Genomic DNA, 21,995 nt, shown 5'->3' with positions numbered 1-21,995 from the left:
GCTCCAGATCTCACTCTGTCACCTTCTAGTTGTGTGATCCTTGGGAAATTCTTAATTCATCTCTCTGGGTCTTAGTTTCAACACCTGTAAAATGGGTGGAGTGGAATAGTCTATCTCTAGATCTATGATTCTATGATAGATAGCATGATATGGAAGTATCACTTTAGGATCCCTTATCCTTCCTTCCTTTCTTCCTTTTCTTCTTTCATTCCTTCTTTCATTTTTTTCCTTCCTTTCGCCCTTCCTTCATTCCTTTCATTTTTCTTTGCTTCCCTTTTTCCTTTCCTCCTTTCTTCTACCTTTCCATCCTTTCTTCCTTTTCTTTTTTCTTTCCTTCTTTCATTTTTTCCTTCCTTTCACTTTCCTCCATTCCTTTTACCTTTCCTCCATTCCTTTCATTTTTCTTTGCTTCCCTTTTTCCTTTCCTCCTTCCTTCCACCTTTCCATCCTTCCTTTCTTCCTTTTCTTCTTTCTTTCATTTTCCCATCCTTTCACCCTTCCTTCATTCCTTGCATCTTTATTTGCTTCCCTTTTTCCTTCCCTCCTTCCTTCCCTTCTTCCTTTCATCCTTACCCTTTTCCTTTCTTTCCTTTCCTTCCCTCCCTCCCTCCTTCTTTTCTTTTATCCTTTCTTCTTTTGTTCCTTCCTTTTCTTTCTTTTTTCCCTTATTTTCTTTCCTTTCTTTTCCTTTTCTCTTCTCATCTTTTCTTTCATTGGTTCAGTATTGTTTTTTTAGTCAAAGGACCTGAATTCAAACCCTGACTGGTGCCAATACTTGTGTGATCTTGCCTCATATTCTTCTTCTATAAAATGAAGGACTCAAATCTCAGTCCCCTAGTTTCAGATCCCAGGGTCAGGGTTCATATTTTAAGTCTGTCACTTCCTGGCTGGGTGAGCCTGAGCAAATCAGGACAGGCTCAGTTTCCTTGTCTTTGAGGCAAAGATAATGAATTCTATTTGTTCTTCTCATCTCCTAAGGATGTTAGGAGGATTTCATGAGAGAAGGGGTATAAACATCCTCTGAAAGCTTTGTCATAGTAGTCTATACACATGAGGAATTTTACTCAAGTAAAGCAAACTCTTTGCAATGAGCTCATTAGTCATCAACTAAGCAAACTACTCCGTTCTGGTCAGCAGCCTGCTGTCCTTATGGCACTTTTTTCTTCCTTTTCAAATCTAGTTAGTAATTCTGAGAAAATCTTACTCAGCCACCCTAGGAAATTGTTGAGTGGATCACAGCTGGGAAAGCTTGGGCTCTGATCATATTTATCCCATAGAATGAAACAAGAACAGAACATAGCTAGGAAGGCCCCCACTTTCATGTTTAAGAATACCAGAAATATTCATGCAGAGAAGGAATGTTGACCCTCAAAGGCCAGATACTAGGAAATGGAGGAAAGGAAATTAAAATAAAACAGGAAAATGTCTCAAATCTTGGTGATTTGTATGATTGTTACTGCTTACTCTTCACATGTGCTGATAAACATTTTATCATTTACAAAGTACTTTACATTCATTTTCTCATTTGACAGGAGGCAGGTGAAGATAATTTTTATCATCCCCATTTTATAGATAAGGAACTCTTGGCCCAGATGTGGAATTCAACAGGCCAAAGGTTACATAGCTTACAAATGTCACACCCTAGTGGTTTCAAAAAATTATTATTGCTAGCTTTTATTTTTACATTCTCTGATATATCCCCATCCCTCAACCAAAGAACTAGCCCTTATAAGAAAGAAGAACAAAAACAATTCAATGAAACAAATAACACATCAACTAAGTTAAGTCAACAAGAATTTATTAAGCATTTAATATATGAGAGACACCATGGTAAGTGTTGAGTGTGTCTTCAGCGTCCCACACTCTTATTCCCTCTCCCCTGCAAAAAAGGAATGGAGGCCTGAACCTAGTGCTTTAGATACTTTGGGGGGCGGGGAGGAGAGGAAGGGGGAGGAATTTAGTAAAAATCTTGAGCGTTGGTATTATGGGATGTTTCCAGTGTGGAAACTCCCTCTGCCAATGCAGATCAGCAAATCATCTCTTAGAGCTTTATTGAGTTTCCTGGGACAGTGAGAGGTAAATATTTTCCCTAGGCCAAATAGCTTGAAACTTCTTATGATCACAGAATCTTACATTTAAACCTAGAAGGGACCTAAGAGGTCAACCAACCCCATTCTACAAAAGAGGAAGTAATTGAAGAAATTAGTATATATCAGATAAAGGATTGCAACCCACCAGGGCTGCCCTTTATCTACTGCATGATGTTGTTTCTTGTTTGTTTAGCTCATTTAATATATTATGCCACAATAATACTTGACATCTGATACTCGAAACTACTTCATATGAGGGGTATTATTTATACTCATAATATATATACACATATATGTGGAAACTGAGGCTCAGAAAGGTTAAGTGACTTATGCAAGCTAGAATAAGTGACAAAGCTTGATCTTGAACCCATATGTTCCTCCTCCCAGGCTGGTGCTCACTCCACTATACCAGGGTGCTCCCCAAGAGAGAGGACTGATTTTACAAAATCCTTCCTCCTCTTAAGGAATGGGAACCTGTATTTCATTTTAGTGCTTCAAATATTGTTTAAAATATAGAAAAATAGTACTAAATGTAACAGGAACCTAAAGATATGGCTCCTTAAAAAGTCCTCGACTGCTCATTGTTCTGGTTCCCATACTAGCTGTTGTAGGATAATGACAGCTAATAAATATGGTGTTTGTGGGATTCCTTTCCTCCTATTCTACACCCTGGAAATGATTAATATGTTGGATGTTTGGCATTCCATCCACCTCTCCAAAGAAGAATGGTATTGATCTCCTTGCCATGTTATCACACTCAACCTAATAAATTCATTTGTAAAATGCACAAATATACACTAAAAAGGCCCAAGGCATTGATGCTTCTAAAAAACTTTTGAATTTTATAATCACAGGATGAGACAGTCTCCAAGGCCAGAAGGAACTTCAGAGGTCATTTAGTCTAAGCCCAGCCTGAAGGTATTTAAACTGGGGCTGGACAATTATGTGTTGGGGGATGTTTCAGTGTGTTCTTATCTACAAAGAATAACTCTTTTATAAGGTGTTCTATCTGTATTGGAAAAGAGTTCTGTTTCTAAGAGACTCAAATATCATTGTTGCCCATGATCACTAACATTTTATGGCATTTAATGAAAGTGACTCAATGAGAGGCAGCTTGATGTAGTGGACAAGGATGGACATGGTATCAGGAAGACCTTAGTTCAAATCCTATTTCTGACATGTATCTTCTTTGTAACCCTGAACAAGTCACTTAGCTTTTAAGTGCCCTCATATAATTCTCTAACACTACAAGTCTCAGAATGGGTGCCAATCTACATTGGTGAAAAGGGCAAAGGGCTTCCTACCCAGGAGATCTCTATACAATAAAATCACAGACCTGAACAAAATGAATGAATGAATGGATGGATGGATGGATGGATGGATGGATGGATGGATGGATGGATGGGTGGATGAATGAATGATAGAGGTATGAGCAACTCTCCAAGTTCCAGAGGTTTGGGCATGTCTGGAGGATAGAGCTGATTTTCACATAGCCAATGAAAAAACTCACTAGCTCTTATTTGGCCTGTGAGTGTAAAAAAAAAAACCAACCCAATCTTTTTGTTTAGTTTAACTCATTTTCTATTATATGGCTCTAAAACATTGAGGTCTGAAACTGGGACATCACCTCTTGTCTATCCCCCTCCTGAATCTCATTCTCTGACACCACCTTCCACACTTGGCTCTTTCCTGCTCACTGATGTGCTAAATAATTCCTGCTATTTGTTTTTTACTCCATCCATATGGTCACTACCTTTTCTGCTGGATTCTTCCCTATTCCCCAAGCAGAGGAAGGTTTAATCAGCACCACAGATCCAATCCATCCATGTTCTTTGCCAGACACCATCCTTGGGTTCCAATGAAGGTCAGTTGACCAATTTAACGGTCAAAGACCATGACACTAAAAGAGATCTATTTGGGAAAGTGGAAGGATATCCAGTTCACTTAGAACTGATCTCAAGAGGGGGAACAAAAGGGAGCCTCAGGAATGTGCTCACAAGGGAATCCAGCATTCCATTTCACGACCACCTTCTGCTCCTGGGAATCATGGCTGCTCCCTGCCCCCCCTTCTCTACAGATAAGCAAAGATCATAGCAAGAAGAATTTTGCCCACCCAGTGTGCATACACACAGAATGATCTGCCCTTGGGCCAGGAAGTAACACAGGCCACCAGAGAGACATAGGAAATTCAAACCTGACTGGCAATAAAGATAACTTTGAGTAATGAGCCCAAGACCACAACTCTCAGCAACTTTACTACCTGCTAAACATGTGACAATCACATTTCACAAGGAATGATCTAACCATAGGATTACCAGCAAAATGGTGTCCTCTTTTTTCTGTGAGACATGCCCTGATGACTAGGGCAGTAACTGGACAGTAGGGAATGAAAGTGACGGGATCTGTGCAATGCCAAGGACCCTAGAGCCTAGGACATGGATTTTAGCCCCTCCTGTGGAAGTCTGTGACCTCCTGATGGTTGAGGTCCATTTCATGCCCTTTATGCTTTTCCCTTCTCCAATAGTCTGCTCCCTGGATGTGCTATCTGTGGCAATTGTCTCCTTCCCAAATTCACAGTGTCTACTTGTAGAACAAGAAAAGGGACAGGCAGTTATTAGCATGGTGAATTCCCAGATGAGGATACTCTCTCTACCAACGCAAGTTTCTACTTTTTCTTCCACTTATAGTACCAAGGTGCCTGGAGTCAAGTGACTTACCCAGGGTCATATACCTGGTATGTATCAAACACAGGACTTGAACCCAGATCTTTGCAGTTGTGAGCTCAGTCACTACACCCCCAATGACCATTCTATCTACTCTACCTCCTGAGGACTATTCATACTTCCATTCATTTCAGCAGCAATAATGGTACTTTCATAAAAGTACTGCCCTCAAGCTATTTATTTTGTCTTTTTAGCCATCATCCTGGCCTCAGCTCTCACAGTTTAATTGTAGGATCAAACTGGGTAGTGTCCAACCCTGGAGTAGTTTACTCTAGATGAAAGGGCACTGGCCTCAAAGTCAAGTGCCCTGGGTTCAAGTCTTCCCTCTGGCACTTAGTAGCAATATGACCTTGACAAGCTCACTTCTCTCTGAGCCTCATCAGTTTCCTCAGCATTGAATAAAAATGCTGGGCTACATGACGACTAAGAAAACTTATAAGGAAGGGAAGAGAAGGACCTGGGGTCTGACAGATATTACAGGCCTAGGGAATTAAGCCCAAAAAGGTCAAAAAGACAAGGAGAAACAGACAACAAAATAATGAAGGCTGACATTTACATAAGGCTTCAGTGCTTGAAAAACTCATTACCTAAATATACTACCTTTGAGTTTCACAACAGCCCTGTGAAGTAAATAGAACAGGTATTATTAACCCCACTCTATAGATCAGAAAAGTGAGGCTTAGGGAAAATTGGTCACTTGCCCATGTTCACAAAACTAATGAGTCAGAAATAAGTTTTGAACCTAAACCTTTCTGAATCCAAGTCCAACAACCCATCTGTCATTTCCATATTGACTCTCAAAGGGTCTAGACAGGTAGGATACTCAGTCTGGGTGAAAAGAAGTCTAGCAAACCCAATATCATCAAATAAGGTTGGTTGGATCTGATGCTGGGGCAAAGTATCTTTTCTGACTTGATGTGAGTGTATCTACAGATGTTAATTGTGAGGTAAGAAGCCCACTGCTTGAATCCCATCTAAGACCAAGGTATGGATCAGAATGGCAAGATTATTATATACAACTAGCCTTACTGGTCATGCCTTCTTTGTAATTTCATGACAGAAAAATAAATGCTGGGGCGGCTAGGTGGTACAGTGAATAGAGCACCGGCCCTGAACTCAGGAGGACCTGGATTCAAATCTGGCCTCAGACACTTAACACAAAAGTAGCCATGTGACCTTGGGCAAGTCACTTAACCCCAATTGCCCTACCTCCCCCTCTCCAAAAAGAAAAAAAAAGAAAAAGAAATGCTATTATTTCAGGTCTCCTCATTGTTCTGAGTCCTAGGTTCCTCTTCTATATAAAGGGGTTAATAATAATCATATAGGCCACCCCACAGGATTGCTATTAAGAGTATATTGAAAGTTTTATAAACAGAAAGTTAACCTATTTGCCTGATAATATAGGTTTACAACAGATTTAATGTTTGGTCACTTTTTTAGAGTAATATATAGAAGACAGACCTGAGGGTAAATTCTATTTCTGACTAATCAAAACTGAACAACCACAGACACATCACAATCTCTCAGGACCAGGCTACTCTATAAGGCTGGTACCTTGCAGAGTACAAACCTATACTCTGGGCCTGGAGTGAGGAAAACCTGAGTTCAAATTTGACCTCAGACACTTATTAGCTGTATGACCCAGGGCAAGTTATTAAAGTGCTACCGGCCTCAGTTTCCCCAACTGTAAAATGGCCATCATAATAGGAACTGCCTCCCATGGTCGTTGTCAGGATGAAATGAGATGATATTTGTAAAGGGCTTAGGACAGTTCCTGGTGCATAGTAGTTTCTTAATAAATGCTTATTCCCCTCCCCTCTAAGTGACAGATGACTTGCAAACTTTTATCAAGGAGGGATTTTCCACACTGAGAACTCATTCCCATGCTAAAAGAAACTACAGATCATAACTCACCTCTCAATTTTTTGTTTAGATTTGCAACAGTAGTTACAACTCAATGTGGATAAACTCTTGCTGTTGAGTATCCCGTCATCCTGGAAAAGACTTTCTCTGGAATTAGCATATTTGCTGAGCAAATATAAAAAAAGGGGATTACACTAAGTAGAAAGAAAACATAAACATGGTTTCTGAACCTCTGGGACCAGTATACATATTTGGATATAACAATAAGGTCACATTCAATTACAACACCACCATTATGGGGGAGAAATCTCTGTATAATAATGAATAATAGTAATAAATAAGCCCAAGTCCTAGCTGATTGCCCTTCTTCCTTTCAACAAATATATACTATAATGAAATTCCAGGTGAGCAGAACCATTTAGATAATTTTTGGTGTGCTGTTGTTGAAGTGGGAAGTGAGAAATGTGGCTGTTTAGCCAGGAAAAAAAGCTGTAACATTATTAAGCTTTCTCTAGCACTTTCTCAAATTGCTTTAGCAGCCATTACCCTTATTTTGCACAAGGGTCCTAGGACAAAAAGCTTATTCACAGCTTAGACTTAAAGAAAATTCATCCTGCAGAGAATCTGGGGTCTAGGCTGTGGACACTGACTCACACTTAGCTTTGAGAAACTTGCTTCACCCCAAGGGTCTCTGTTTTCTCATCTGTCAAATGGAGATAATATTTGCTTGTCTTTTGAAGAAGGTATGAGGGGCAAATGAGATAACAAAAGTCAACAGGCTTTGGAAATCTAAAAGTGAATGCCTTAGATCCAATGAGTGCCTTTTACCTTCCCAGGGCTCTTCTACTTCTATTATATCATTGGGAGAATGTATGGTATTTATAGTAGCATTACCAGTTTACAGATGAGAAATTCTGTCAAAGAGAAAAGCAATTTGCCTTCAGAGAGATGATAATGTTTCACTTTTGAGTATCATAGAAACAGATTCTCAGAGTAAGAAGGGAGCTCAGGGATCAGATTATCATCACATGATGTCTGGGCAGAAATCCCCTCTACAATTCCCAACTCCTGGTCATGAAACTTCTGTTTAAAGTCCTCTGCCTGAAGACAGGGAATTCACTTCCTTTCCATTGCTCATTCCATTGCTGGACAGCTCCAATTGTGAGAAGCTTTTTCCTCAAACTGTTTGTTTCTCTAATTCATGCAAATGACTCACTGCCCTGCTGGAATATAAAAATTGGGCAGAGTTTCATTTCTTTTCTCTATTTGTTTGGTTGTTCCCTTAGAACATCTACTTTATTGATTACTTTCCTAAACACATAGGATTGTAGGTTTAGAGATGGAAAGAACCTCAGAAGTCAACTAGATTAGCCCCTTTCCTTGTCATTTGTGAGGAAACTCAGGTCTTCCTGACTCCAGGCCATGTCTATTAGACCCATACAAGTTAAATGAAATGTTCAAAAACACACAAAAACTAAATGCCAGAGCTGAGATTCAAGCCTAGGTCCTTTGACTCCAAAGCCAGCACCTATTGCCCTATACAATGCTAGTCTTCATTAGGAAACTCACCTGTTTAATTCCTTAGTTAATAGATTTTCTCTGTCTAAGGTCATCTCTAAGAAATTTGAGGCCATAGAAAGCACATGTTACCCCCACACACACACATCACTATCTCCTATAATCTTTAAAAGCAGGTAAAGTCTAAGGTCATCAGAGGCTCATAGATTTTTAAAGCTAGAAGGAAATTTGGAGGACATCTAGTCTAACCCCCTTATTTCATGAATGAAACACTGAGGGCTAGAAGATTAAATGACTTTGCCAAGACCACTCAGGTAGTAAATATCAGAGATGGAATCTGAACTGAGGTATCCTGACCTCAAATCCATTGTTCCACTAAACTACATTGCCTCCAAATGTCATAATACATGAGAATGAACTCAATACCTCATTCCTCAGATTGCATGCTATTTATTTTAACAGCTTATTTTAACAATTTTTCCACATATATGCTAATTTCACATAAGATTCCTTAATAAATGCAACCACAGAGATAACTATTCGATAGTGATCTGATTATTAACATCACAGAAAGCATACAATAGGGAGATATGCTCACCAAAGGTGTTTGCCACTCTATGGAAGATGTCTTCAACAGGGCCCAAAGGTCCTGCCTTTGGTTAATATTGTGATAGGTATATGATAGATAGATAGATAGATAGATAGATAGATAGATAGACAGACAGATAGATAGAGAGATGATAGAGAGATAGAGAGATATCACAACCCATAATAATAGGGTTGTGATAGAGTTGTGATAGAACCTCTATAATTACTTAAAATAATTTGATCTAACAATTGACATATGAAAAACAACTTAAGTGAATGAACAATTTCTCTTGTCCAGATTATAGCATGTATATGAATAGGAAGTTTGGTGAATTAGTATATGAAGACATATATCTGGGAGTGGAACTGCTAGCAGTACAGTTGATTAATAAGCATTTATTAAGCACCCACTATGTGCCAGGTACTATATTAGGTTTTAGAAATATAAAGAAAGGCAAAAAAAAATACAGTACTTAATAAGCATTTATTAAGCACCCACTATGTGTCAGGTACTGTATTAGGCTTAAGAAATATAAAGAAAGGCAAATAAAAATACAGTGCTTGATCTCAAGGAGCTCAAAGTCTAGAACCTAACTTCCAGGAGCATACAGTCTAGGTGCAAAATCAGATCAGTACCAAAGAATCTCTAAGAGACCAATTACATGATAAATGGCATGGGGCTAACAGTATGAACTATAAAAACTCTGAGAAGGATTATAAGATAAAAAGCTGGAAGGAGCTTTAGTTTTCAGCTAAGACAAGTCCCTCATTTTATAAATGTGGAAAGTGAATCCCTTAAAAGGTAAAGGGACCTACACAAGGCCATACCTGTCAGCATAGCTTGGAATCAAACCCGAGTCCTCTGACTCCCCAAAACATACTCTTCCAGCCTAGCAAAAGGATAGATCAGTGTGGGATGGTGTGATCCAGGAAGGAAGCAAGAAGGAAGAAGAATTTTAGGCAGGTCCTGAAGGATGTGTAGGGCTTAGATAAGCAGGGAACAAGTAAGAAGAAACCTTATTTAAAAGTAAAAAACCCTAGACACTCTATAATTAACATCGGTGAAGTTTTCAATTTAATAACATTTGTCTTTAACTGGGAAAATTCCCATTGAAATGCATGGGAGGCTTGTTTCCTGAAAGTGAATATTCAAAGAAGCAGCGGCTTGAAAGCTACAGCATACTAAAAGCCTTATGGTTTATGCAGCACCTTAAATGTGACAGGTCCTATCTCCTATGTATGAAACTCATGGGGGAAATTCTGCAACTCTCTTTGTTCTCCCAGGAATAAGGACAGGGTAAGGTAAGAAAGAGAAAGAAGTATGATGAGGTGGTGAATGCTGGAGGACTCTGTGTGGGGACACTGAAATGTACTATGTCTCACTTCATTTAGAAATGGTAGCATAGATGCTCTCTAATGTCCCTTCCAGTGTGATGATAACAATTGACATTTATATAGCACTTCAAGTTTTGCTAAGCACTTTTCTCCCAATAACTCTATGAGACAGGGAGTTCAGATAGTGGCGTTTCCATTTTACAGGTGGGGAAATAGAGGCTCCGAAAGTTTAGATGACTTTCCTATGCTTGCACAACTAGTATACCAAAAGTCAAGATTTCAACTCAGTTCTCTTTAAAACAGGTTCAGTGAGTTTTCCACTATAGGCATTATTGGTCCCTTTCACATCTGCCATCCTATGTTCTAAATTCCCTTTCAGCTCAAATATCCCAATCCACCTATAACTGAATAAATCAGTCTTAAGGAGTTGCCTGAGGCTCTGAGAAATTAAGTAACTGGCCCAAGATTACAAAGCTAGTTAATGTCAGGTACAAAATGTAAACATGGTCTTCTTGATTCTAAATCTAGCTCTCTATCCATATGCCTCATTAGAGTCACAGAATCATCATAGAAATTTAGAGTGGCAGGGGACATTAGCACATGGAAGATAAACAGAATACATAAATTAAATCCATAGGTTTAGACAGTCAGAGAATGAAGGGACATTAGACCACAGAACAGAGAATGTCAGAGCTGAATGGAACCTTAGGTGGCATTGAATTTGATCCTTTGTTTTATGGAAAGAGAAAGGGAAATCCAGAAAGAGAAAGTTACTTATTCAAGGTCATATTGTGAGTTGGGGATGGACTAAGGTGACCTTGGGTATAAAAGACCAAGAGGGAGGCTGTGGGTTTGACACTTGTATGAGGCAGTTGCCTTCACTCTTTTCTACAATTTCAGATAGCATCCCCAATTCCATGTAGCTGTATTCTATATCACAGACTCAGAGAGTTGGAATGGACCTTTGAAGCCATCTAATCTAACCTCTCATCTAATGAAGACATCCTCTCTGACAGATGACCATCCAACTTCTTTCTGACAACTCCCATGATAAGGAACTCAACAGAAAACCAGTAGAGAGTACAATGAATAGGAATGGCTAATATGACAGGAAGAGATGTGTAAAGGTTTCTGGTCAAGGGTAACTGCATGTTTGCGGTTTCTAATAGCAGATTCAAGAGTCTAAGCTGATTCTTAACTAATCAGGGATCACAGGTCAGTGAAGACTAGGTCATATAATCCAACCCCCTCATTTTGTAGCCAGGACACATGAAGTCTAATGAGGTTAAGAAACAGAACTGGAATTTGAATTTGGGGTCCTAGGATTCTAATCACAGTGCTATCTCCACAGTAGCAATCACATACCTAAGCAGAAAGTCAGTCCTTGATCACAAGATGGATTCAGGGAATGGTTTCATTCAACTGAAAGGAAATGCCTGTTCAAGAACAGGTCCATTGAGGGTGGGTCTTCTGTACCATATTCATTCATGAAGTGTAGCCCAGAGAAGTTAAACCCTAAATCACATCCCACCAAACTGAAGGATCTTCTGCACCTTCCAAAGTGCCTACTTCCCTACCAAAGAGTAATTCAATAGATTAGAGTCCCTGCTATCTAGACTAGAATATTTTGATCTATTTAAAGTAGGATTTATTTAATTAAATAAATACTACTAAGCATTGACCATATCCCAGGCACTGTGCTACATGCTGAAGATAAGGAGATGAGAAATAACATATACTCTGTCTTTAGACAGCTTACATTCTAACAGTCTTTTTTTTTCATTCTAACAGTCTTGATGATTTCTATTCAGTACGTTCAATTAAATAAAAATTTAAAAATGCCTATGCTATGCAGGGTCGTGGGCAAGCACATGGAAAAATCCAGAATGAAAAAGACCTAGACTCTAACCTCAAGAACTTTATATTTTAAGGGTGGCTAGATGGCAGAGTGAATACAGCACCAGCTCTGGAGTCAGGAGGACCTGAGTTCAAATCTGGCCTCAGACACTTAACACTTACTAACCGTGTAACCTAGGGCAAGTCACTTAACCTCAATTGCCCTGTATTCCCTACTCCAAAAAGAAAAAATAAAGGAACTTTATATTTTAATAGGGGAAATGAGAAAGGCACACAAATAAGTAAGTCAGAGGAGACAATGATAAGCACATACGATGGTTAAGTGTAATGAGAGATAATCTAATGAGAATTTCTATTATAATTTTATATACATATATAACAATAAGTAATATTTACCTGGAATGCTATCTCATGCAAGTCTTTCCATGATTTTTAAATCAACCTGCTCATCATTTCTTAAAGCACAGTAGTATTCCATCACAGTCATACAGAACAACTGGTTTAGCCATTCCCCAACTGATGGGCCTCACAGGGATGTTGGGAGGATCCCATGGAAAACACTGTGCAAAACCAAAAGTACCATATAGAAGTGAACTATTATATATGTTAACTGTAATGAATGAAAGACATGTTATAATCTTTTAGAATGTTCTAAACCAATCGGGAGCTGTTTTTTTTTTTTTTAATCACTCACTCTTAGTTTCTTCATCTCTAATACAGGGATAATAGTACCTACCATCCAGGGATGTGAGGAACAAATGAGATAACCTCTGGGAAGCATTTTTTCAGTCTTTAGAGATCTATAATATAAATGCTAGCGATGATGATGATGATGACGATGATGATGTTATTTATAGTTCCTTCAATGAATGCTCAGATGGCATGGTATCCATCTCCTTCACCAACCTGGACACTTCCCTCTGACAATACTCCCCCTTATCAAGGTCCTTCCTAACATAATCTATATCTTTCTTGATTCCTCATGAATTTGCCAGACTATTAAAGTCCTTCGGGAGTGAGCTAATTAATTATCCTCTCTGTAACTCCCTCAGCACCCATCAGGCAGTTTTACACATAGTGGGCACTCAATAAACATTTGCTCAGTTGAACTCAGCTGGAAGTAAGACCACAAAAAGTCAAAGGTTGAAAGGGGTTGCCTCCCCTTTCCTTCTCAAGGGGAGCATCAAACATTTTGACTCTCAAGCCCAAACCTGGTTTTGAAACCCTATTTCACTATATTTGTGACATTGGCAAATAACTTAATGACTCTGGGCATCAGTTTCCTCCTCTATTAAATGGGGATAGAAGGGAAGGATGTAAAGGAATATTGGACCAGATAATCTGTAAGGTTCCTTTCAGGTCTTAGTCATATAACTTGCTCAGGAGTCAGAGAATATGGGTTTAAAGACTGTCTCTGTTACTAACTACTTGTATAGCCTTGAGAAAATTACTTCCCCACCCTGGGTCTCAGTTTCCACAAATCTCAAAAGAGAATTCTCAATTAGGGGGACTCCTGAGACTCCATCTAGCTCTAGATGAGAAGAGAAACAAATTAATATAAAACAAATGATTTTTAATTTGCACAGAATACACAAACTCTGTTGCACCTTCCTAGCAGGCCCAGCCTGAGAGCTCAGCCTCTCTGGGCAGGACCCATCATTCTCTTTTCTCTGACACTGAGTGGCTTCTACTCCTATCTGACCTCAAGAGGACCCTTGCTGGCACAAGAACACATCAGTCTCCCTGCCTCACCTATATTGCTTGTAACATAGTACAGGGGGCTCAGCTCTTGAAAACACTGATGATTTAAAGCCAAGGGTAAATGAATTTCTAGTTAATGAACCAAAGTAACAGTGTGCTGTGTAAAACCTCCCCAGGTAACATTAAGCACAGTATCAGCTGCCTCTTGCTTCCACGGATCAAGCTGCCAGGCCGCTGATAGTAATAAGCCTCTCATTGCAGTCCCCGGAAGATGAACAGGTTATCTCTAGATTCTCTCCAATTATATGGCTAAAAGAGTTCGTTCAGTTTTCTTCCTATCCATCTGCTCTGACAGCCTTCTCTACCGAGCTAAGGTGTGTGTGGGAGGTGGAGGAGAGACTACTCTGAGGATGCAACATAACAGAACTGTGGGCCCTTCAGAAACCATCCCTGCCCCCCCCCCAACAGCTCTCATCTCAGTTCCTGCTAAACGCCTCCAATCAACATCACTTTCCTCTGGCTCTTCAAATCAAGTCTCCTCCACTCACCCCACCCCCCTACCACTGCCCTAACCAAATAGTCCAAGCCGATAACAGCCCAAGAAGCATATTGGTTTATTATTCCTTCCATTACATTACTGTCCTCTTTATTGTGAGGAAGCTTCATCAAAGGGTTCTATGATTTCTTTTTAATTTTTTAAAAAATTAGTAAAAACTGTTTTCCCCTCCCTTCTACCTCTGCCCTTCATTGGGAAAAAAAGAAAAAAAACCTTGTAATAAATATGCCTAGTCACACAAAACAAATTCCTGCACTGATCACATCCAAAAACTATGTGTCTCATTCTCACTGAGCCTATCACCTCTCCGACAGGTTGTAGGAAACATATTCTGAAATCATGGTTGGTCCTTATGTTGCCAAGAGTGCCTAACTTTTAAAAATCTGTTTATGTTTACAGTGTTGCTTTTATTGTATAAATTATTCTCCTAGTTCTACTCACTTTATTCTGTATCAGTTCATACAAATATTCCCAAGTTTTACTGACATAAATTCATAATTTCATACAACACATTCATAAGTTCATCATTCCTTCCATTGTTTTTATAATACAACAGTATTCTATTCTATTCATATTTTATTCAACCATTCACCAACTGGGAGCTACCACTTTAATGTCTAGCTCTTTAGTACCACAAAAAGGGATGCTGTAAGTATTTTTGTATATAGGGATGATTTTCCTTTTTTCCTTAATTTCTCCAAAGAACTACCTGTGTGACCTTGGGCAAATCTTTTAAGTTCTCTGGGCCTTAGTTTCCTGGTGTGTAAAATGAAGAGATTGGCGTCCCTTCTAGCTCTAGACAAAGGATCCTTGAAAGTAGCACACCAGCATCCTTGCCGGAATGTTGTTCATATTGAGGGGTGGTTTCTATGACAAAAGTCATATGGACATGGCCCTACCTTCTCTCGTCTCCTCCCAGTTTAGTTTGTAAGAGACAGGCATTGAGAAAGGGTTATGCTTTGTCACTCAGAATCCCAGAACCCAGGTCAGTGGTTCATTTTAATTATCATTACAATCACTGAAAGACAAGATATATCAGATTAAATCTTGGGAGAAAGCTCTCATTTACCTATCCCTAAATAATATATCTCCAAGCAAAATTTAAAATTCCAATGAGAATCATCATTCTCCAACTGTACCCACTCCTGCCAATCAAGGAAACTGCTCTCAATCATTTTTTAATGTACTTGCTAATTTAAAAACTAAGACCATCTTAAAATCCCAGACTCAATGAAATATTTTGACCCAAATTATGTGATTATCATCTAACTACTGCTCAAAATTCAGCCTCCTTAGCCTGGTGTTCAACATCCTCCACAACCTGGCTTTCAACTAGTTTTTAGCATTTCCCTTCCCCTTTGCCCTGTCACATCTTAGACCCCAAGGAGGACCTGTGCCCTGAACCTTCCCTGTACTTTTCCACCTCCATGTTGGTGCTAAAGCTACTTGCTCTTCCCTTTCCCTGTCACCCACTTCCAAGCTCTACCAATTGAATCCTTACTTGTCCTCCAAGGTCTAGGCCAAACACTGTCTCCTTAGCTGATCCTTTAGCTCAAAAATGGCCTCATCTTTCCCTAGCTTCTCCGAGCTACTTGTGTCTCTCTCTTCCTTTCACAGTTTGTCTTGGTTTATTGTTATTTATGTTGTGTCTTATCTGCCCCCATTAGACAGGAAACTCCGTGAAGTCAAGGTCTAAATCTCAACTAAACCCTGAATCCCACAGACTGCCAATCAAAGGACTTCACACATAATAGAAATTCAATAATATTTGTTTAAAGTATTCATAAAACCTGAGTATTCCTTAGAATATCATGGAAAACGTAAGGCAAAATGGCTCATTTTGTAACCCTTTTTTCCAAATTATTTTAAATTTATAAATAACTTTCCTTATAACAAGACTTTAAGGAAAGTCCTGTGAGTATAACTGTTCCCATTTTATAGATGGGGAAATTGAGGCTTGGGAAGAAAAATGATTTGTCTGAGGTCTCATAATTAGGGTCAGAGGGAAGATCTGAGCATTATATGTAGTTAAATGTTCCTCTGATGGATGGGTATTTATGTCCTTGCATAAATATGAGGAAAATGAACTCTTAAGAGTTAAATATTCAACAAATATTTACTGCCTCCTGAAAATATCATAATCACTCCTACTTCTACGACTTTCGTCTTGCCTTTCTCTATCTTCACCCACTTCAGACTAGAATACCCTACACTTATCCCTCCCTTTATCCCAAATCTTCTTATCCTTCCAAGGTCCTGCTTCAATTTAACCTCTTCCCAGATTATTCTAGCCTCCAATGCCCCTGTCATTCATTCATTCATTCATTCATTCATTCTCTCTCTCTCTCTCTCTTTCTCTCTATGTCACACACATACACATAGACACATCCATAGCTTTTCTGGACTATACCACTTAACCATATCTGTATAAATAGACAGACAGATATTTCGATAGATAGACAGACAGATAGATACACGCATGTATATGTATGTATGTGCATATGTATATATGTGTATGTATGTATGTGTGTGTGTATTCTTCTCTCTCCCTCTGACACCTGCAGCCCCTTCAGAAGCTTCTCAGAACTCTCTACAAAGCCATGAACACTTGATAGAGATACTCAAAGAGCCCATGAATCAATAAATGAACCCCTCAAGATCATGCCATGAGGAGATCCACTGAAGGAACTGTGGCAATGTAGCCTAGAGAACAGGAAACCTGGAGGAAAAGGATAGCTGATTCAAGCATTTAAAGGGCCATCATATGGACAAGGAATGAAATTTGCTCTCTCTGGCCCCAGACGGAAAAACTGGTCACAATGGGTAAAAGATGCCAAGAAACAAAATTAGGCTTGAGTTCAAGATAAACCTCCTAACAGCTAGGGGTTCCCAAGTGAAATGGGTGCCTTAGATTTCCCCTTACTGGAGAGCTTCAAGCAAAGGCTTTAAGAAGGCATCCAATTTACAACATAACAGCTAAGAGTGATCCTTTTTCACATTTGGGCTGAATTAGTAATCCTCTAAAATTCCTTCCAACTCTGAGATTATTTGACAAGGTGACTTTCTTGTATTTCTTTTCTGAAGGGTGAAATGTGAAGATCAAGAGACCCAGAGTCTAAAGTTCGAGTGATGGCATCAACGTTGCCCACCTATGTGACATTGAATAGATCTCTTCACCTAACTTTCCTCCTCTATAAAATGGCAATAACCTTCTATGCATTGGTGACCTCAGAAGACTAACTGAAAAGAATATGAGTGCCAACTATATGTGGGCCCTAAGCTTTGTGCTAGTGATAGATACAAAAATGAAATAATCCCTACTCCAAAGAAGCTTGAATTGTATTTGAAGAAAATGATAGGTTCACAGGTAACCCAGTGCCCAGAAATAAGGAAGCGTTTAATAAGTGTTAATTGATTGACAAGCCAATCAATTTATATAAAGTCCTAGCAATTGAAGGGGAGGAGGGAACTAGGAGCTGGCGTGGGGGAGGGCAGATCAAGTTAGGCCTCCTCTAGCAGGTGCCACTTAAAGGAAACTAGAGATTCTAAGAGGTGGGGAAGGGAAGGGGGTGTACCGAGGGACAGCTTTTACAAAGACATGGGAGATGGAGTATCCTATATGGCAAATGGGTAACAAGTATTTGGGCTAGATTGTGTGTAGGGCAATGAATACAGTTCTTAAATAAACCTAAAAAGGTCATGTGAGGCCAGGATGGGAAGAGCTTCCAGTGCAGGGTCGCTGCAAGGAAAGTACTATTCAGATTATAAGGCAATCACCAAGGTCTCACCCAGTTGTAATACTCCTTGAATCCATTATGCTAACACTGAGAATTTAGCATTTGCCCCTGGCCTGTAGGTGCCACAGCATCAGCCAAGACTTAGGTCAGCTCCTTTTCTTGCCAGAGAATATCTACTTGATGGTCCCAAGAGGGATTACTGACTCTGTAATTGGAATGGAACTTTTGCAACCACATTAAAAAAACGTCCCTTGGCACCTGAAAGGGTCTTCCAGACCACATTACATTCTGGGCACTAAAGCCAATTCCCTGGTTATTAGCATTCGATGAAGTTACACACACACACACACACCCTCCACCCACCATTCTCATGAATTCTAATGTCTGCTTAAGGAAGCTCGGGCTTTTTTTTTTCCCCAGAAATTGTCACATGAATCATGTTTGCCCCACCCACCCCCACCCCACCATCTTTCCTCTATGGGAACATTATGAAAAGGCAGACTAGCCTTCCAAAGATTCCAACAACAACCCTTCGTGGCAGTTTGAGATTATCGCACATACATACATGTGCCAGAGAAATGAAAGAGAAATAAACAATCTTCAGGTGGGCTCTTTGGCTGATCAGGACCCCAAAGTCATGTGCCAAAGAGCAAGGCACCTCACATAAAAAAGGGGACTGGATATCACTGAAAGAGCTCAGGATGCAGTCAGGGGACCTAGGCTCCAATTCTAGCCCTGACACTTATCACTTATTTGACCACAGTTTAGTCTCCCCTCTCCCTTCTCCCTTCTAACTTCAGTTCTTTCATTGGAGGGACACATAAATCTCTAAGAATCCTTTGAGTTTCAAGTCCTGTGGACTATTTTGGATGTTTGGAAGCAGGCTATAACTTTGGCCAGAGTAACAGGCCTTGGAAAAGAGGATACTACAATGGAATGGAAGGCATGAGTATAGACTGAGGACTGAGTTAGCTTTTCTGAGAACAGAACTGATCCTTCTCAGTTTAAAAGGGAGTGGCAGCCCCAGAAGTGTGACTTTGCCTACAACTCTTGGAGGGAGCTGAGAAGCAGGTTATAAGAGATTATAGGATATATATATATATATGTATATATATATATACATATATATATCAATATCATAGGCATATAATATTTTCCATATACATATAATATTATATATGTAGATAGATAGACAGACAGACAGAATTAAAAATGCTTGGCTAAACTGAAAATAATGTTGGCAACACTCACACATGGCTTCCATTCCTTTATTGTTAAGAGATTTCTCTCCTTTCTGGAGAAGACTTAGGATAAAGCAGCACTCAACCTCACTCCCTCTCCCTCTCCCTCCCTCCCCTCCTTCCCCTCTCCTCCCCAGTTCTCTGTTCAATTTGGTACTAGTAGGACAAATGACCTTGCATCAAGTGAGACCAATGGAGCACCAGAAGAAGTAATGATTGGTAAACTGATTCAATCTTATATGCATGAATGTGTGTCTCTATCTGCAGGAATATTTTAAACAATGATATTTTAAATTAATGTAAGTCATTTTTAATAGGTTTGCATGCATAGAGTAGTGGATAAAGAGATGACCTTAAAGTCAGAAACACTTGGGTTCGCATCCAGTCTCTAACACATGCTGGCTGTGCAGCTGTGGGCATGTGACTTAACCTCTCAGTGTTCTCCCTAATTCTAAGTTTCAGAGAATGTATTGACCTGTATTGATAGAGGGAGCTTCTTCACCCAGGAGGCTCCTTATACCAGTGAAATCACAGGTCTGCTCCTTATCTAATTCTTTCCCTGTTTGAACTGAATTTTTCAAAATCCCAACGCCCACATTCTTGCAAATAATCTGTCTTTAATAAGTAAAGTTGTGTCTGTTTAATTTAGTAAGGTTCAGTTGATCCAGTGTCTTTTACCCCATTTGCTCAAAGATCCTAGAGTTACCAGCTAGGAAGGGGAGTCAATTGAACTTCCCAAATTCTTCCTGGAGCAAGGATCAAAATGGATAATTCAAAATGCTTGCAGAGAAGTAAAAAAACAATGGAGTACTAATAACAGCTAATTTAGGCAACAGCTGTTGGCCACAGCTGAGGGAGAGGAGTCATTCCTTGTCCTGAAGATGAACACATGCAAATTCAGGTCTCTGCATGTTGTTCCTTTTCCTTCATAAATGGAAGCATTAATGAGAGCAACAGACGCGTGAGCTAACATCACATTTTCAGAGTCACTGTACTGATAATACTTCACTAAGGAGCTATCCCCTGAACAATCATCACTTTGAAAATTCTCTTGACATCTACATGATTCAAGCATAATGAAGTTATCCCTAAATTATATATGTATCTGTTCACTAAAATAATAAAAACCAGTGATATGAAGGGGACTAAAAGCGGCAAAGTTTCAATGATTAGGGGAGTAAAAGAAATTTGATTCAGACTCCCCAGGGGCAAATGAACACAATGAAAATGTAAGAGAAGAGGAAGAGGAAAAAAGAGACATCCATTGCTGCTGAATTTCTATATCTAATGAGTCCATAAGTCATGTTCATTCTAACATTTTCATATAACACATCCTTACACTTTTAACAAGTCATGAGCTTGGAGTAGAAACAGGACCTCCGCTCAGCTCCAGCTCCCACCACCTCCAATTCAAGTAAAAGGGCACTCTGAACAAACTTTGGAGCTACAGAACCCACAAAATGACACAGAGAAGCTAACCTCCCATTGAAGACAGCCCAGCAGGCCAGCAGGAATCGGCCAGTACAGTGCTCTGGGAGCGGAGCCCAGTACCACGCAGAGGTTTTAGCCCCAGGGCGGGCCTGACCAGCCTACAGCCAGAGGGACACCAGATCAGCAGCAGCTGTGTCGATGCAGAATTATCAACACATAGATGCTAAGGACAAAGTGAGAGATCAGTGCAGTGTGGACTTTGGGACCCAGTAGTTGGGAGTGCCTTGGCTTTTGTCCCTGGGGCAAGAAGCCGCTGCCACGTGGCAGCTTCAGTTCCTCGCCTCCAGAGTGTAGGGGGACCAAGCCACCAGTCTGAGGGGTAATCGCTCTTGCTTTAACCTGCTTGGACTTGGATTGCTGTCTAGGGTGGAGGTCCTGGGGTATGCGATCAACTTGCCGAGCATGTGGAGGTTTCAGAGAGGGCACCCAACTAATACCTCTAGCAGCTGAGAAAACCCCAATGTTTGGAACAAAGCTCCCCTGTCTGGTGTCAGAATCCTACTGTGGCAAAAAGCCCAAAAGTCAAGTAATCGAGTGGCAAAACGAGCAGGCAATGGAAGCAAACCAGGCAAAGCAATCCAACATTAGACTCCTATTTGGGGGACAAAAAGGAACAAAGCATGGAACAGGAGGAAGACAGTGAAGTCAGAACTCCTGCACCAAAAGCTTCCAAGAAAAACACAATCTGGTTACAGGCCATAGAGCACCTTAAGAAGCATATAAGAGAAATGGAAGAAAAATGGGGAAGAGAAATGAGAATGGTGCAAGAAAATTATGAAATGAGAGTCAACAGCCTGACTGAGGAAAATAACACCTTAAAAAACAGACTAACTCAAATGGCAAAAGAGGCTCAAAAAGACAATGAGGAGAAGAATGCCTTAAAAAGCTGAATTTGCCAGATGGAAAAAGAATCTCAAAAGCTCACTAAGAAGAATTATTCCTTCAAAATTAGATTGGAACAAACGGAAGCTAGTGACTTTATGAGAATTCATGATGCTGTTAAACAGATCCAAACAAATGAAAGAATAGAAGGAAATGTGAAATATATCATGGGAAAAACCACTGACCTGGAAAATAGATCCAGGAGAGATAATTTAAAAATTATTGGACTACCTGAAAGCCATGTTCAAAGGAAGAACCTAGAAATCATCCTCCAGGAAGTTCTCAAGGAAAACTGCCCTGATGTTTTAGAACCAGAGGGCAAAATAGAGGTTGAAAGAATCCACTGATCACCCCCTAAAAAGATCCCAAAAAGAAAACTCCTAGGAATATTATAGCCAGGTTCCAAAATTCCC

At 39.8% G+C, this 21,995-nt stretch overlaps 1 protein-coding gene across 3 annotated transcripts in view; it reads right to left on the bottom strand.

The window, feature by feature from the left end:
- The window catches only part of SORCS2 (sortilin related VPS10 domain containing receptor 2), a 1,276,597-nt gene that overhangs the window by 887,679 nt on the left and 366,923 nt on the right, over positions 1-21,995 (bottom strand). The gene's annotated exons all lie outside the window — the stretch shown is intronic.

The sequence above is a fragment of the Petaurus breviceps genome, unplaced genomic scaffold (assembly GCF_028583685.1).
Source record: "Petaurus breviceps papuanus isolate PSGF00001 unplaced genomic scaffold, PetGlider_PUasm1.0 140, whole genome shotgun sequence".
NCBI classification, from domain to species: Eukaryota; Metazoa; Chordata; class Mammalia; order Diprotodontia; family Petauridae; genus Petaurus; species Petaurus breviceps.
Note: the sequence above shows the minus strand (reverse complement) of the source record. Positions and strands in the feature narration are given on the sequence as shown.